At 46.2% G+C, this 18,600-nt stretch overlaps 2 long non-coding RNA genes across 2 annotated transcripts; one reads left to right on the forward strand and one right to left on the reverse strand.

Annotated features, from left to right (window-relative positions):
• Positions 1 to 3,144: 3,144 nt before the first annotated feature.
• On the reverse strand, positions 3,145 to 18,400 carry LOC146891716 (uncharacterized). Its single transcript, XR_015005339.2, has 3 exons — positions 18,155 to 18,400; positions 3,734 to 4,330; positions 3,145 to 3,563 (listed from the first exon to the last, which is right to left on the reverse strand). It is a non-coding gene; the product is annotated as an uncharacterized LOC146891716 (long non-coding RNA).
• On the forward strand, positions 9,228 to 12,521 carry LOC146891715 (uncharacterized). Its single transcript, XR_015734767.1, has 2 exons — positions 9,228 to 9,330; positions 12,132 to 12,521. It is a non-coding gene; the product is annotated as an uncharacterized LOC146891715 (long non-coding RNA).
• Positions 18,401 to 18,600: the final 200 nt, after the last annotated feature.

Raw genomic sequence — 18,600 nt, forward strand, 5'->3', positions numbered from 1 at the left:
GATGTTCTCCGATAAGCACATTCCAGATGTTGCTGGGGCACTGCCAAAGGTGTGGTCCAGTCAACCCACACCAGAGCTTTGGAGAAACAGCCTGCTCTAATCCATAGTCAGGTTTATTGGGAGGAACCTTTCCCACCTGGTGCTCTGGAGAATTCCAAGCCGTGGCTTGCTCTCTCTGTCCTCTCTACCAATAGGTCATTGTCTTAGCTGGGCAACGTACTTGGGAACTCCAGAATGTTGAAGGTGGTGGCGTCCTAGACACGCTCTGATAGAAGAGACTGCCTACCTTCCCAGGGCCTCACAGAGGATAGAGGCTTGTCCAAAGTCACACCCGGGGCTCACGGTGAGTTTTCTTTCATTTGACTCCAGAGCAGTCGCCTGAGCAACCATTTCATGTAACAGAAAATGTGACAAAAAAGACAGACAGGAGAAGAGGGGGGAAGCAAGGAGAAAAAAAGGCAGCCCCAGTGTGAACACAACACCCAGTCTCTGTGACTGAGCTGTAGTCTCCTTGTCGCCCCAGAGGCTCTGTCCGTCCCTGAGAACACTAATCTCTCAGTGTCACAGACCCAAGTCAACTCTCCCAGCACAGAGCTCCCTATCTCTGGGACACAGAGTTACTGAGAAGAAATGTGGGGCCTTTCTCCCCTTTGTATGTCCCACTGCTGAAGGTGGACTGTTCGTCAGGTGTGTCAACTGAGGGACGGCCTCACTCACATCAGGAGACACACAGGTCAGATTCAAGGAAGCAGTTCCACGCGTGATGAATAACATTACTAAGGAGTTTCTTCTGTTGGAGGTAATCTAGTTAAAACATTCGATGTGGTTCTCTGGGATGGATAGTTCTGGACGGGCAGAACCTGTAGATTAAATCTGAAAAGTTTGTTCCAAAAAATGCGAGTTTGGGGAATTTTCGTAGATTTTGTTTTTTTGTTTTGTTTACTGGTTGGTCTGAGGGTAGGGTCCTACACTAACACAGTTCTGGGAAAGATCCAGGAAAGCATAAACAAAGCACCCATCAGCCACCACCGGACAAAGTTCCTAGTTGGCATGCACATGACCAGAACAAATGGTGTTTTCTGATTCACCCTTAGCAGCCGCTGCTCTGAGGAAGTTTTCCATCTTGAACAGCAGAGATGGCACTGCCACCTCCAAGAACCAGACTCCGGAAGCTACCCAGCCACCAGACTGTGAGAAAGTGCTATTTTGAAACAAAATCTTGAAGTGTAAAAAGAGACGTGCTTTCCAGAGGTTCCTGCAGCTTTGTAAACAACAGAAAAGGGGCAAGGACGGTGTATCCTCCCCCTTCACTCCTTTCCTCCCTCCCCAGCTCTGACCATAAATGCTCCTTTCCCCTCAGTAGACTCCCCTAAAGGTTTAGAGACCAGTCTGGGCGCTGCCAGGAAGAATCTGAAATGCAGTAGGCCTCAACAAGTATTTGTTTTGTAAACAGAGACAAGAAAGAAATTCCACTCCTGTGAAAACTTTGAAAACATAAACTGACAAATTAGCCCAGGCAGAGCTTTCCACAGTGTTAGGGAAAGCAAATGTCTGGTCAAAAATGAAAGTGGACGCCACCGATGATAAGGACAGTAATGCAGTTGACAAATGTCGCAAGCTGCCTGTGTGCCCGGCACTGGGCAAAGTGCTCTAGTCTGGCTCCAACATTAAATCTTCGCTTAACTCTACCCCGCGGCTCCGTCCAACTGGTGATGATGGCCTTCAATAACAGACGACATCTAACTCCAGTGCTTCGTGTAAACTGACGTGCATGTGGGGGGCAAAGGTTTGACATGGGGGGTCTTCCTCCGTCACTGTCTACCTTATGTTGATACAGGGTCTGTCACTGAACCCAGAGGTCATCGATCTGAGCAGTCTAGCTAATGGGCTTGCCCCAAGGATCTGCTGTCTCTCCCTTCTGAGTGACAGAGTTACAGACAAGCTGCCACACCCACCCAGCAATTATGTAGGCACGGCGATCTGAATGTCAGTCAACAGCAAGCGCTCTACCTTCTAAGCCAACTCCCTAGCCCAGGGATTGTGTTCCTTAAACCATTACGATCGACTGCCTGCCAATCTAAGGAGCCTGTTCTAGCTCTCTTTATTTAATCAGGGCCCTAGGAGAAGGAGGCATTCTGTTTTCATGAATTGGCAGAACGTGAACACAGTCTAAGCACGTGCCGTTGAGAGATGAGTTTGGGGTTTTCATCTAGCCCAGAGGCTTCTGCGGCTCTTCCTTCAGCAAACACAGGTTGGTTCACTCAGATATATGTCAGCAAGCAGACATGTTAACTATTGAATACAGGGAGCACTAGACATAGGAAGCAACCAGTAGAGGCTCTAGAAGTTCTCAGTCGAGGACGAGAAGGGTGCACACATACTTCTCGGGAACGTCCCTCTACACAGTCTTGCAAGTGTGATAGTTAGTGTGCATGTAAGCCTCTGTGAATACGACAGCCAAGGGGGAATATAACATAGAGGCTATTGACGATCATGGGTTATACAAGAAGATAGGCCTGAGAATCAACCCAAAATCCTTCATTAAATTACTTCAGTCACTTGGGTTCTTAATTTTCTGAGCTTCTGTTTTTTGGTGTTTGTTTGTTTAGCACTTTGTAAACAATCGTAGCAAATGGCCAACTCTTCACCCCATTGCCACAGGTCTGCATAGTGTCTACTCCAGTGGGTGGCCTTCCACATAGTAAGGAATGCTTATATGAACCCATTTGAGAACGTTGGTCTGTCATGCGGAGGTGCTTCTACATCAGAGCTGATTAGAAAAGGAATAGGACCTGGCAGTTTCAGAAGACACCAGTCATAGAGAGAAGGGAGAACCCAAAACCGCAATTCTGCACCCAGGAAGACCATTGTCTGCTGTGGCAGAATAAAACCAAGACAGGGCTAATGATGCCAAAGGATGCAAGAGCAGGGAATGGCAGTGGTGTCTAACATTCCCAGTACAGGATGTAAGGACGTGTGTGAGGAGTGTGCTGCAGCTTTGTTCATCTCGGGAATGAATGGGCACAGAAACGGAAGAGTAAGTTAATAGAGACAGCCTCAACATCCATCTTAAGGAGACTAAATGGTTGAATTTAATACATCCATTGAAATGAATACTACTTGAACATTTTAAATGAAGTATACATACATAGACTTGCATGGAACAGTATCTATATCATATTCTTAAATAATAATGCCAGTTTGCAGAAGGTATGTTAAGTGAACACCAATCTGTAAGTCCATAAGCAACCATATAGAGAAATTTTGATGAACCATTTGTAGCCTTTACCTCTGGGAAGGGCGGGGGTGGGCAGTGTTAGTGATGTTCCTCTTTCTAGTCTGTCCACTTTGGTGTTTGAATCCTTCCTAATGGAAATTTGAATATTGATTTCACAATAATAATATTAAATTTTAATGCCCCTCAGAAGTTAAATAGGGTTTATTTTAAGCAAAAGAAGCTTACGTCATTGGCTACATAATTTTAAAATAAAATCAGTCAGTAGCAAAGCAGTGGCGCGGAGGAGGTAGCGAAGGAATGAGATGCAAGGGGGGCTCCTCTGTTCCTGTGTGTGGAAGAAAAAGAAAATGAGTTCTGTGGAAAGCCCAAGGAGAGGAGGAAGGTAAAAACCAATACAGTGGGAGGATACATTCGATAAGAGGGGAAAGAGAAAGGAGAGGTTGGGGTTGAAAACTCCAAGAGTCTGGAGAAGACGGTGGGAGAACTCACACTTACCGACAGAGTGGGCTGAAGGTGGCTTCCTGAGATTGGCATAGCAGATGCTGACTAGTGGTGAGCTCGGTTTGAAGCTAGAGGTGACAGGACCTGATTTCTGACAGCTCAGAAGACTGGAGAGGACCTCCTTCCTATTTGCCCTCAGCAAATCTTTGGATGAGCGGAGGAGGCAGGGAGTCTTCACATTCCTGGACTCCCCATGCTAGAGTTCCAGAGTTTCCTGTGCCAACCACCTTTGGTGATCTTGAGCCACAACAAACTCTTTGTTTTCTATGGAATACCTGGGAAGTGGAAGTGAGGAAAAACTAGAGAGAAAGAGCCTGAGGCTGCAGCTACCAAAGATGTTGCTTCTGCCGCAGGCAGAATGAGGTTTTTGTTGATGTTGTAGTGGGAGGAGGAACGGCCAAGACTCAGTAGGGTTTGCTGGAGATACTGAAGGTCCTTAATCTCATTTCCTCATGAGTTGGGTCAACTGAACATCATCGGGTCATCTGGCCTGGCTTGATGATTTTTGGTATGAACGTGATCAGCCGTTCATTGCTGTTGGTGATTTTATTTTCGCTGATCGTCTTCAGCAAGTGGCACTTGGGAATGAAACTAGAGGAAGGAAAATAGGGAGAAAAATGAAAATGGGGAATGGGGAAAGTGAGTCTTGGGGTTTCAGAATAGATGGGTGTACCTGTCTATAATCCCAGCACTTTGGAGATAGAGACAGGAAGAACTGAAGTTCAAGGTCATCCTTCGCTAACTAGGGAGTTTAAGGCTAGCCTGAGCTACATTCATCTCAGTCTGAAAAATAAAATAAATAACCTCAGCAGGAAGCCTGATTATGACAATGCAGAAGGGAGTCCCTGGAACCAGGGAAGTTTCAAAGTTTGGAATGAAGAACTTCATTTAGTTAATCTCCCCTTGGGTATTGAGAAAGGTGGGAACCTAGGGTTTTCACTGGTGGAAATCTGTTTTGTTCCAGTTTTTATTTCTCTAATAGCTAGAGAGTAGGTCAGAAGAATGACTGGCATGTGCACAGTTCCACACCAGCTCAAAAGTTCCAAGCAGACTTGTGTTCAGGAGAGATGCTACCCTCATTCGAGATGGAGCAGGGACGCCCTGCTGAGCTACTCTAAAGCAAGGTCTCCACAGATGAAATCCTGTCAACAGCAGACCAGCTGACAGTCGCCTGGCACCGATGATGGTGATACTGAGAGTTTCCTAATGTTGTTTTGTAGACCAGAAGTCACAGGGTCAACTGTGACAGGAAGAATCTGAAAGTTTAGTTTCACCTAGATTACCAGAGCTTGAAGGAATCGTCAAAAGACAAAATCCATGACTTCCTCTTCTGTCTCTGTAGCACTTTCAGCAGATAACAAAGTGTATTACAACTTACGATCATACGTAAAAACAAATATGATGCTTAATCCATTGTTACATTCTTAAAGCATGATCTCGAGCATGAAGTAGGTTTAGTGCATGTGCTGGTTTAAAAACAGCCCACATAGGCCCAGAGGGAGTAGCGCTATTGGAAGGCATGGCCTTGTTGGTGTAGGTATGGCTTTTTTAGAGGAAGTGTGTCACTGGGGGCTGAGCTTTGAGGTCTCAGATGCTCAAGCCAGGCCCAGTGTCTCACTGTCTTCTTGCTGTCTGCTGATCTGGATATTGAATTCTAATCTATTTTTCCAGCACCATGTCTGTCTGCATGCCACCATGCTACCTACCATGATGACAATGGACTAATCCTCTGAACTGTAAGCTAGTCCCACTTAAATGCTTTCCTTGTTAGAGTTGGTCATAGGGTCTCTTCACACAGCAATTGAAACCCTAACATACATGATACAGTGCATGTTTGTGTTTGTTCCATTTTACCCTTCCCACATTTTACCAATAATCCAAACCATGGCAAGCAGTTAACTCTGTTAGGCTAAGAATATGCTTTGGTTTAGCTTAGCCTGAAGAGTTCATCTGAAAACCCCAAGGCTTTCCATAGTATCCATCTAGTTGAAGAAAAATTGGGTCCAACGCATAGTTAATGTGTCCTATGCAGAGCCACTCTGAAATCTGCACTTTGGAAACAACCTTAAAAGCAAAAGAAGCATGAAGGAGTGTGTGCCTAACGAGGCCAATACCCTCAAAGATGCTCTAAACCCAAAGTAGAGTGCATAGGTTTCTGCCTTCTCCTCTGAGCCTTTCGAAGTGTCCCTAATGTCGCCTTAAGGTAAGCACAAGGTCTTGGAACTTTCTTACCTTAAGAAAGGGTAGATGCTGGGTAAGTGGCTATGTTGTATATTAGAGTCTGGAGAGAGAGAGAACCTTTGTATTAATCTTCCATGGGTAACAGTCTAGCCTTTGCTCAGAAACAAAAGATAAGACAAAATCCCAGAGTTTTGTCAACATGTTTTCTCAGAACACTAGTACCTGCCTAGGGTCTTGTAAAGAAATACATAGTTCTATGGTCATAAATGATGGAGAAAAGAAGAATTCTGAACATCTCTGGGGACCAACCATTTACAGTTGGCCCTCCATATGTAAGGGTCCAATGTCAGCGAACAGCAGATCAAAACCACTTTTAAAATTGCAGATGTACTAAACATATAAAGATTTGTTTCTCTCACCCTCATTCTCGAAACAACATAATAGAACAACCACTTAAATCATATTACCATATTGGACATTGAAGTCATCTCAAGGTCACATACAAGAGGCCATAGATAGTTATGTGCAAATGTTGGGCTATTTTCTATGAGGCATTTGGGTACTATAGATTTTGCTATCCATGGGGCCTTCTGGAAACAGTCCCCTGTGGATCCCGAGGAAGAATGACATTAGCGTGCTAAGGGCACTGTGAAATCCCCAAGTAGGAAACTAGCTGAACTTTGTTCAACTCAGGATTGCACAAAATTACGTTACCAAGGGACAGTGTGTTCCTCGTCACACTTAGGACAATGGTTCTCAGACCACATGCTCACAGGATACTTTGCAATCCTGGAAGATGTGAACAGGTCCACTGTGCGTCAGGGCTCAGGAGCCCAGTCAGACTGTGTGCTTACTCAGTGCCCTCCAGTCCTGGTTGGAAGCTCAACTGAGTGTGACTTTGCCCTCAACCATACTTTCTTTTTATAAATTCCCCAAGCCAAGGTTGCCACTCATTCCAGAAAACATCTCTTCCTTGGAGCGTGTTGACAGGACACAGCTCACAGCTGCCAACTGGTCCTGCTGTGCATGACATTACCCCTGCCACTCAGCCCGCATCTGATGGAGGAGGGTTAACTGTTCATGTGTTACTTTCATTGGTTAATAAAGAGACTGCCTTGGCCCTTTTGATAGGTCAGCCCTTAGGTGGGTGGAGTAGACAGAACAGAATGCTGGGAAGAAGGCAGTGAGGCAGTTGCCATGATTCCCCTTCCCAAGACGGACACTGGCTAGACTCAGGCCGGTAAGCCACGACCTTGTGGTGGTTTACAGATTATTAGATATGGGTTAATCAAGATGTGAGAATTAGCCAATAAGAGGCTGAAACTAATGGGCCAGGCAGTGTTTAAAAGAATACAGTTTCCATGTAATTATTTCGGGTAAAGCTAGCGGGTTCCGGGTGGCGGAAATGCAGCCCGCCACTCCTTCTACACACATCCATTCAAGGTTGTCCCAGAGTTGTCACTTGCTTTTCCATGAAGGACCAGGCTCAGTAGCAGTACAGGGCTTCTGGACCCCGGGAAGCCATCGGCCAATACAAATTTCCTTCGCAACGCTGGAAATAAAATAAATGCCACCATCTACTCAACTATTTAAACAATGAATTTCATAGCGAGGACAAGGTGTTGGTTGGTCTGCCCCATTGTTTTTTAAGGCCCTTTATGGAGTCACATGATAAAAAAGCTGTGTATGTATTGTATAATGTATCCAACTTGGGAAGTCTGGAAATGGGCACATACCTGTGAGACATAAGCCCCTACCTGTGCCGCGCAGCTACCGACACTAGCCCTGCGACCCCCAAAGCAAAGCCTCCTCTCATTTGATGATTTGTATGTGTGAATGATAAGAACAACTGAAGTAACAAGCTTCACCATTTGCAAATTTGTTTATCTGTAACAAAGTATTTTTTCCAACATATTATTTTCTTTGGTTATTTGGGAATTTAACATCATACACCATGATCACAGTCACTTCCTAGTCCTCCCAGGTCTGCCCCTTACACTTGTGAACTGCCCTCCCAAAAGAAGAAGAAAGAAAAAAGTCCAGTTTGTGTTCCCCATACACTCCCTGGAGCATGGTCTCCAGTGGTTGTACAAACAACAAATGGGCCTCTACCACTGCAGGAGTCATGAATGCATTCATAGCCCTCAGCGGCCTCACAAGCCAAGGGAGTCAACATGGCCTCTGGGGCAACATGGGCCATGGACACCACACCAATACGTTCCCTGGTGGCAGCCCAGCCCATGGGCACAACATGGATTCCAGTGGCAGCCTACAACCTGGATAGCCACGTGATCTTTGGTGGTAACACAGGCCACAAACCTCAATATGACCCCCATCTGCAGAAGGACTGTGGGCCCAGACATGGGCTTTGGCAGACATCAACATGGCCTCAGGTGACTGCACAGGCCACAGACAACCACATGACCCTAATAACGTACTTTTAATTATAGTCATTCTGCTGGTCCCTAGGGTCATTCATTACTAGTCACCAGCCTACTCTCTGCCCCACCAGACACACACACCTGTCCCCACCAACTGCTGCGGAGATCTATATCCTCCATAGGTGCTTCCTTTGTTTAATCCATTTTCCCCCTCTGTGACTGAGTGTGACTGAATAGCCTTCCCTAAGCTTGCAGTCATGTAGAGAGGAAATGTTTCTGAAAACCTTAAAGGCCTCTCCAAATGCAGGGACTATTTTGGTCATCGTTTAGGAATTTCTCACTGACCAAACCTCATGGTGCAGAAGAGGTTGTTGGACGCTCTGCTTCTATGTGCTCATCTATTTTAGGTGCACAGTGGCATCGTGGGGTATTTGTCTTTCCATCGCTGGCATAGTTCACTTTGCCATCACAGAATCCCCCAGGTTCATCCGTGGTGTCTCAAGTGAGAAAATCGTTCTTTTAAAAGAATAAGACTTCAGTGTGTGTCTGGGGCGGGGGAGACAGGCAGACAGGCAGATAGACAGAGGTAGAGAGATTATTACAGTCGTCAGGGATGGACATTAGCTTGTTTCTGTGTCTTTAATAATGCAGCAATGAATCGAAGAGAGTGCCCGTGTCTCTCTGAGATCCCAATTTTAATCCTTTTGGATATTGTGATGGTTGGTTTTAACACCAACTCGCCACGAATCAGAATCTCCTGAGTGTACAGCCTCAGCTGAACAATTGTCTCTAGTGCCTTCGTTGATGCGCACAGCACCTCTGGGTCATAGCCCAGATAAAAAGCGCGTGGCAGAAGGAAGAGTACTCACCTTCTCTTCAGTTGGCCTTCCCCCTCTCACCACTGAGTTTCTTTACTCTCTTGCCACAGCTGCTGATTCCTTTGCTGATCTTAGAACCACAGTTTCCAGGTTTCCATCATAGACAGAGGGCCAGAGGCTCTCCAGGAAAGTGCCCAGTTTCCACCACCAGGTAAGTCTGCTGAGGTACCCTCCCTGTGGACTCAGAGCTACCAGCTTCTCAGAATTTCCAGTAAGAGACAGCCACAGTGGGGTTATTCTAAATGGCTGAGGCACCCAGCCTCAAGGACCAAGGCACTACCAGGTTCTCCGCCTCTCGGGTGTGATTCTCTCTCTCTCTCTCTCTCTCTCTCTCTCTCTCTCTCTCTCTCTCTCTCTCTCTGACATGACTAACACAAATATATACCCAGAATAGGATTGTTGGATAACACTTTCCCATCCATAACAGGCACTCTCTCTACAACACCCTCATGGGCACTTACCCAGCCTATGCCTGAGCATTCCCAGAGACTGAGTAAGCTTTACCTGTTGAACAACCTGTTCTACTGCTAGATACCCAAAGACAGCATACAACTTTACTCCATTCAAGGAGATAAAATATGCCTTACAGCAATTTCTACAATCAGTGAGCACCGATTCTATCTCCAAGGAACCCAAAATGATGTGAGCAGCTTAGCTCAACTTCAAGCTCTCCACCATGATGCTCTTACCACAGCCTAAAACCAAACGGAGCCAGCCAAGCATGGACCACCACCACAGTGGGGAGAGATTGCAGGCATGTTGTCAGAGCACTGACACAGCTAATATATGTAAAAGCCATCATTATTCAAACCTAGACCTGTGTCTCCGAAGCCTATGCGTTTGAGTTCATCACACTACTTCCTGCAGTGGGTGGGAGAAAGGATGGAGAGGCAGACAACACTTAGAAAGACAAACAGGGGTGTGTACTGGGGGGAACCTAAGGCAGCTATGTGAGCTTAAGACTCCCTGCTAAAGCGGCCTAGGAGAGAGAAGGGCCCATTTTGGACCAGCCTACCCAGAGACCTGGCTGCTTGGGGCTCCCTTGTCCATCCCAGACTTCTTCTAAGCTCTGTCACCTTTTACCTGCGACAGGTCTCAGGAATCGAAAAGTGTCTTTCAAACACTAAGAAATTACACAGTCCCAATTCATGGCCCAAATCAGGCCATGGGGCTTTTGTAAGACACGTGTCCTAGACTCAGCTTTGTGTTTAACCCCTGCCTTCAAAGACAGCCCAGCTGTAATAGAACATTCCTCTACACTTAGACCCTGAACCACGGAAGCCACTTGGATAGAATAAGGAGCCACTGTCTGTACCAGACCTGAGGTTCCAGCACGTTCTCTTCCACGCAGCCAGAGCCATCTTACTGAAAGGACAAACCCAATCTCATCACTTCACCTGCTTATATTTGAAACTCTCCTGCTTCTCACTGAGTCTGTAATTCAATCTAATTCTTTCCATGCACCTCCCCACTGCTTACCAGGCCCTTGGGATCTGCAGCGCTCAGTGCCTCAATCCCTTGCTCCTGCCTCCTTGCCTCGGATTCCACCCAGCACCCATCCCCTGCTCTCTGCACTAACTCCTCCTCTTTGTTCAGGTCTCCATCTAAACCCACCAACAGCCCTAAGTCAGGGCATGCTGCCTTGGTTGAAGTCCCCAAAGCCTCTCCCTTTCTAAACAACCCAGTTTTACTCATTGATTTCAAGCCAAATTGCCCTGGTCAAGGGTGAGTTCAAACAAAGCAATGGCTGCCTATGTTATGCTCTCCTCAGTACCACAGTCAGCCTGGAGAAATATCTAAGGACGCTGTAGGCAACCCTTTCCAGTCGGCCACCCTCTCTAGTTAGCCTGTGCTCGGCCTCAGTTCCTTGAACGGTAAAATGAGGGAGCAGGGCTCAGTAACCTCAGCTGACTCTCAAGCTTCTAATGCTCTAGGTTAAACTACTTAAGAACACACACAAAGGATCTTCTGCCTTCAGCAAAAACTTCTTAAAGAAATACCCCTGCAAAGGAAGACCCTGGGAATATAACTCCCTCCCCGGGGTGTGGGCTGTGTTTACAAAACAAACCAAAGAAATCATCATAAATCATTCCAAGTGGAGCTGCCTGGGTTGAGGCAACAAGACAAAAATACCTCTGGACACAACTCCTCTCAGGGCCCCCACCCGGCTTAGGAGGAAAAAGGCCAGCCAGCACCAGGCAGCTAGCATCTGTCGCCAAAATGTCCCAGCCTCCCTGAGACCCTCACGGACTGATTTCTATCCCTCAGATTTTTAATTCCTCCTTGGACCTTACTCTTTGCTGGTGTCTTGGAAAGAGGAATTGACCCACACGAACACGGAGTTAGTTCCCAGTTGGCTGCTTCCTAAGATGCATGTGGCCCTCTGTAAATGCTTCCTTTGTTCTAATCTGTAGTCTTGTCTCCCCACTACAGGAGTCGAGCATGGACTCCAAAGCACAGAGGTACATGCTTCAAAACTTAAAAGGGCCCTACAGATGTAGGAATCACTTCAGGTCATTGCTTTCAACTTGCTCACTGGCTAGCCTTGCTCCCTAAGGTTACTAGAATGGACACTCTAGAGCCTCAGTGTTTTTATTATATTTATATTTATTTATTTTATGTGCATAGTGGTTCATTTCTGTTAACTTGACCCAAGCCTGGACCATCTGGGAAGAGGGAACTTCAATTTAGAAAATGCCTCCATGAGATTGGTCTGAAGGTTTGTTTGTGGGGCATTTTATTGATTAAAGATTGATACAGGAGAACCCAGATAAGTGTGGGCAGTGCCAGCACCTGTTGAGGAATGACTGTTTGTTCATTCCCAGCTGCTCCAGTCTGAAATAATCATTCAGAAACTATGCTATTTGCAATATTGTTTGGCCAATAGCTTGAGTGTATTGCTAGCTAGCTCTAGAATTAACCCATTTCTATTATTTTATATTTTATCACAAGGTTCATGGCCTACCAGCAAGGTTCCAACTGGCAGCTCGCATCTGTCCCCTCTGGCAGCTACATGGCGTCTCTCTGACTCCCCCTACTCTCTATATATATCGCTTTCAGCCTGGCTTTACTCTGCTAAGCTGTTGGCTGAAAGCAGCCTCTTTATTACCCAATAAAAGGAACACATATACAGAAGGACTTCCCACACCGACCACCCCCGGGAAGGTGGTCCTTGGTGTATAGAAACTAAGCTGAACAATTCATGGACAGCAAGTCAGTAGACAGTGTTCTGCATCAGTCCCTGACACCAGTTCCTGCCTTGAATTCCTGCCCTGACCTGACTTCCCTCAGCGAAGGACTGTGACATTAAACTGTAAGCCAAATAAATCCTTTCCTCTTCAAGTTGCTTTTGGTCATGGTGTTTATCACAGTAATAAAAACCAAAGTAGAACTCTGTTACTCTCTCTCTCTCTCTCTCTCTCTCTCTCTCTCTCTCTCTCTCTCTGTGTGTGTGTGTGTGTGTGTGTGTGTGTGTGTGTGTGTGTGTGTGTGTGTAGGGCAGAAGATAACTTGGGAGAGTCAGTTATCTTCTTCCACCATGTGGTTGCCAGGGATCAAACTCAGGTCATAGGGCTTGGTGGCACATACCTTAACACCCTAAGCCATCTCACCAACCTGAGCCTTAGTATTCTGTCTTCTGCTAGGGACTGGAAAGCTTGGCACCAGGTCAGAAAATCTCAGACTTCTGGGTTTGTAGTAGCAGAATCAGCCTAGACTGACTCTGCTTACCTTCAAACAGGTGAATTCCACCATTATATCATCCTTAGGCAGGACCAGGGGTCTTCACTCTAGAGGAGACCCAAGAGTTGCTGAAGGACAAAAAAGCCTGGGTATCTATGACCTCATGGCTTCCAGTTACGGTGGCTCTAAGGACTCAGATTTTGTGTTTTATTGCCACATAGATGTTGGTTTAGATTCTCTTACCATCTTAAAAAGGTTCTGTTTCCTCTCAGAGCTAACCAGTTTCAGTATTAAAGATGATAGTGACAGAATATAAAGCATCTGCCTGTGTAGATGTCACGTGTCACATTGTCTTAGTCACCTCCCTGTTGCTGGGATAAAATGCTACAGCCAGGGCGTTGCAGAAGGACAGGTGTATTGGGGCTGATAGTGTCAGAGGGAAGTGTCCACGATGGCAGAGCAGAGCCAGAGCAGCTGGACCTGGAAGCTGAGAGCCTACTCCTGGAACTGCAAGCAGTAAAACAGAGAGAAGGAATTAGGGGTGGCGTGAGTATTTTAAACTCTCAAAGTCCGCCCCCAGTGACCTAGTTCCTCTAAGGTCACACCTCCCACCCTCCACAAGTAGCACCACCTACTGGGGACCAAGTATCAAGATATCTGAATCTATGGGAGACATTTTCATCTAAAGCACCGCAGGCATTCAAAAGCAGTGTTGCTGCTACTGTCACCAGTAATGTGTGTTTTCTTTCCAGGGCTAGCATACATCGGCCACATGCTCTAGTCTTAGCCAAATCCCACGAGTTTCTCTCCATATCTGCTTCTGCCTGGCCTTTACCTGTCTTTCATGTCTCTCATTCTCTAGCAACTCCAAGGCAAGTACTTTCAAATTTACCTTCAACTTGCTTTATTTTATTCAGTATTAATGTCGGACATAACCCCTGGAAACAAAAGTTTTATATTAAAAATTGGGGGGCGGGAAGGTAGCCTCTTGATTTAAAAGTATTAGAAGCTCAAGTGCCATTATGGGAACCCCTGGATATGATGGCCATGTGGCAAAGGAAATAAATATCTGGGCTATTTGAAATGCAGATTTTCAGCCTTGGCTCTGCTTCTTATATGAGACTGACATTGCATTATTTAACATTTTCCAGATTTTCAGTTCTTCTAGCTTTAGAACCAAAACATCAGTTTTGATTTGTAGTCCTTAGGAAAAAGCTTTCTTCTACCAATTTTTTGCAGAATCCCAATTATACAACAATTAATAGAGTCCTAATATCAGATACAGAAAAGGTATGTCAGGTTCTTGCCTGCTTTTCTTCCTCACCTTCAAGAGGTCTTGTCCTGTCCTCTCTCCCTGGGGCAGCCTAGAAGCTTCCATCCACAGATATCCACATATCTTCTTTGTTTCCCAGATTCATCTATAGAAAGGGAAAAATAACTAGTCCTTCCTCATGAGGTTAGTTATAAGAATTAGCTGAATAAGCATGGGTAAAGCCCTGGCAGAGTGCTTGGTACCAATCAGACATTCCTGTTATGACTTGCAGCCCTTGGTGGCAAGGGATCTCCCAGCAAGGACTCTGATTGCACAGGGGCACCATGGAATGCTCACATATGGAGAGCACGCCACTCACTGCCAAAGCCTGGTGTGATGTTTTCTTACCAGACAGGCAAATTCTATTGAAAGGGCATGTTTTGTGAAGCAGGACCTCTGAGACTCCTTGATTCAGTTCTGGCAGACTATTATAGGAGCTTCCGTTCTCTGTGCCAGAGCTGGGTCTGAGAAAGCAAACAGATTGGTGCTAGCCTATCGGCCTTTCGTGGTTGGTGATCCCAGGCAGTCATTCTTCCAACTAAAATGTATCACAGACCTACTGTGAACCAGAAAACATGCTGAGGACATAGTAAGAAGGACTAGGCTCAGCCCTGGGGACGTTGTCCTCTAGGGAAGTATTGATAAGACACAATACACTAACTATATGGAAAGAAAGATCCACAGGAGTTGAAGTTGGGAGTTGGAATAGCAAACCAGGACACATAAAGGAAGGTACAACCTCTTCAGGACTGGCTTTAAAGACAAGTGAGATTGTCATCCCGGGCACAGTGGGGCCTAAGGGAATGGTGTGTTCAGATGTATTTATCTAAGGGATTCCGAGGACACAGCTGTTTGCTTCTATTAATTTGCTCCTGGGAGGGCATGCACTACTCTTTTGGGATCCAACATTTTCCTAAATAAGCTCTTTTATAAACAATGATTATAGGAACATTTGGCATAAGCACATCTTAGACTGAGGTTAGCATCAATCTTCTCTTCGTGATTAATAGGCCAGCGTCGAGGACTTTTCATTCTGGGAAGTGAATTTGAAAGAAATACTAATTTCACTCAGAAAACATCGAACTCAGCTTCCAACACTCAGGAAGGAGGTAACGACCGAGGGAATCCCAAACCAGAACACTAGGTACTTAATGACTGAGCTCCTCTCACTAAGGCACTTTCCTTTTTCCTGAAGCGGAGGCTCCGACACCTACTACAGAACAGGAATACAATGTGCGATGTGACCTGCAGACTTAACATGTCCAGGAAACACTTCTGTTTATATTAATAACTTCCGGACTTTGTTTCTTTCTTTTCCTTGCCCCGAAGCATAATAAAAAGAGAGTCGTTGGATCATTTTCATGGTTCCTGTCTGTTTAACTGGAAGATGGAAAGACAAATATCTTGCAGTGGCTTTACTGTACTCTTGGAATCAGTGTCATCAAGGACCCTCTGGAACAATCTGTCTGCAAAGTCTATTTGGACAAACAGTCTTCCCGGCAGACCCCTAAACCCCAAACAGGCCACTAGTCACTCGTGTCTCCATCCAGACAACTTGCTTTACCCCCAGACAGGCAAGAATGTGGAGTGTGTTCTGATAGACTCCCTAGGAACCCCCCCTGCCAGATCCATCCTTCTTCCTACTGCCCTACCTCCTTCCACTCCACCTATCCAGAGCAATGGCTGCTACCCCCCAATGTTTTTTCACATCTGAATCTACGTATCACCTTTGCAGCTTTAGTTTGGTTAAATCTATATGCACTGGGAAATTTTATGCCTATAAAAAGCCCATGAAATGGGTTGGAAAGATGGCTCGGCGGTTGAGAGCAGGTCACTGCTCTTGTAGAGGACCTGAGTTCAGGTCAACACCCATGTCGGTTAGCTCACAACTGCCCGTAACTCCAGCTCTAAGATATCTGTCAGTCTCTTCTGGATTCCATGAGTATCTGCATCCACATAAACCCATAATTAAAAATAAATTAATATTTTTTTAAAAAAACCATGAGAACAAATGCTCCATAGGAGATAGAATGAGCCATGTGGATGATTTCAGTATGAAAGGTAACTTTAATATTATATTAATATTTGATTTTAAGAACTTCTGCATGATATATAGTAATAGGAAGAGTTTTTAAAAGTTTTTCTTGCCCTAATTTTCTTTCTTCCCTCTGTCTTGCCCTCTCTTCTACTTTCCCTGCCTCTCTTCCTCCTCCTGCCTTTGCCTCAGCCTTCCCAGCTCCTCCCCTCACCCACATCTCCTTCTCTCCCATGCTCCCCTTACCCAGCCCTTCCCGCCCCTCCCTGCAGCTTCTCCAGCCTTGAGTCGTGGGAGTTTGCTCCCACATTTAGTTGGTCACTGCTCCCACCAGAGCCCAGATCTGAGAGCCGGAGCCAGTGCCAGCCAGGTACTTGACTTGAGAGTATTTCTGGGTCTGAATTTACATTTGTTCAGCCACTACCCATCACTTCTGAAGACTGTAAGAGATCCAGATTCCCCAAGGACCAGGAAAGGATAAATGTTCTTCTGACCATCTTTGCTAAAAGGAGAGAGAGAATGGCTGTAGGCATGTTAAGCTGTTCTTTTAATATCTGGGCAGTTCTCCATGCATTCCCTCATGGTATGCATGGACCAGAAGGACTCAGGCAGCCCGCATTCCTCCCATCCTTCATCTGTTCCAGTCTCAATCTGGCATCGCACCCTAACACTCACTGACTCTCTCCCTCCTGGGATGGGCTCTGAGCCTGTACAGAATACAGACTGGATCCCAACCCTCTCCCCCATAGCAACCCTGGGACACGGGGCCAGGAGCAGAGGATTGGGATTCAGACCGAAGCAGGCTTTGCTACTGGGCTGGCCACTTTGCTTTTGTTATTATGGGGTTGCGCTGTCCCCACATCCCTCTGCCGGTTCTCAGTTAACAACTATTCATTGAACACTTGCTATGTTCCGAGTACTGGGGAGGAGCTGGGGATGAACTGGCGAAACCTTTACCCACAAACAGCTAGGAATATGCATGATGGCTAACAACCGAAATTACCAGAAAACCATACCAATGAGATGGTGAGTCCTGTGAAGGCAGCACACAGGAGGTCAGGCGAGCGACAGCAAGGTGAAGAAGTCAGAACAGCCCACGTCCACACAGAGATTAGAGATGGCTTCACCAGCCTTTCTCAGCCTCAGCACTGTTGTCATGCTAAGGCCAGTATTGTAGCTGAGAAGGACTTCCCTGTGCATTGCGTGTTTAATGGCAGCCCTGGTCTCCGTCCCCACCCACACTTACTGTGACAACCCAAATGTCTGCAAATGTTGTTAATGCTTTCTGGGAGAGAGGGTAAGGGAACAGGACCACCCCAGGTGAGAACTATTGCTTTAGAGTTGCCTTGCTTGAGACTGTGTCTCTCCACTGCTACTCCCGGTGGTGACTTTGACCACAGTTCCTGAACTTTGGCTGCCGCGCAGAGATTGTCTGCAACATCTTATGGTGTCTTTAAGAGGAATAGATAAAGAAACAATGAGCCATAGCAAGGTTGTCTCAGAGCATCGGTTGTCACTGGTCTGTCTTGCTAAAAGACTACCGGCCTCTTGGTGACAGAAAGGAGCTAAAATCCACCAAATCCAGAAAAGATGCCTTCAAAATCGTTCAACCTCTAAAGTTAAAAAAAAAAAAAAGTCTAAGAACTCTCTACCCCAGAATAACCAAAGGAGATCATAAGTACCAAATGAAAGGCTGTGACTTTGAGTTGGCCCCAAAGAGTCCCCATCCAGTCAGAGTTACCATCTGATTACAACCCGGCTTCTAATGGAGAAGGAAGCAGCCGTTCCCCGCGAGCTTAGGAAAGCATAGCCCCCGTGGGGCGTGGCTGACGAAAGATGATATTGCCGATGTCTTCCTCTTTACCCCCTGAACAATTGAAATGGCCTTTCCTTTTCCTGTTTGGCTGGTTTGAAGCCCCCAGTTCTCTCTGGCACGTCAGCTCTTACCTCCCTGTAGCCTTTGAGGCCCAGCCAATGACTGAAGGACGGTCACTTTCAACATTCCGTGTCAGCCTGGGGTGAGTTGGCTAGTGCGTGCTGCCTCTTTGGGTCTTCCTACGCACCGTAGAGGGAACAGTTTCTGTACCTGGACTTAAAGGAAATGGCGGTGTCATCGGCCCCCTTGTCCACCGTTCTCCCTGCCCATCTCCACCTTCTCGCTCTAAAGTCCTCGCTTATCTTTATAGAGCTCTGAGTAATTCCTCCCTGGAACAGACGAAAACAAATCCAGAAGGGTGTCTACAGAGCCGGCTTCCTCTCCTCAGACATTATTTCCAGAGCCTTCTGAAACCTTGCCTGCCCCTATGCCTGGAATCCCTACCTGCTTGAGTTTCCCCTCTGCTTCCAGATCCTGTGTTGAGCATTTTTTGGCCAGAGCAGATATGCTTTGATTT

Source organism: Myodes glareolus, chromosome 13, assembly GCF_982192425.1.
Source record: "Myodes glareolus chromosome 13, mMyoGla1.1, whole genome shotgun sequence".
NCBI lineage: Eukaryota > Metazoa > Chordata > Mammalia > Rodentia > Cricetidae > Myodes > Myodes glareolus.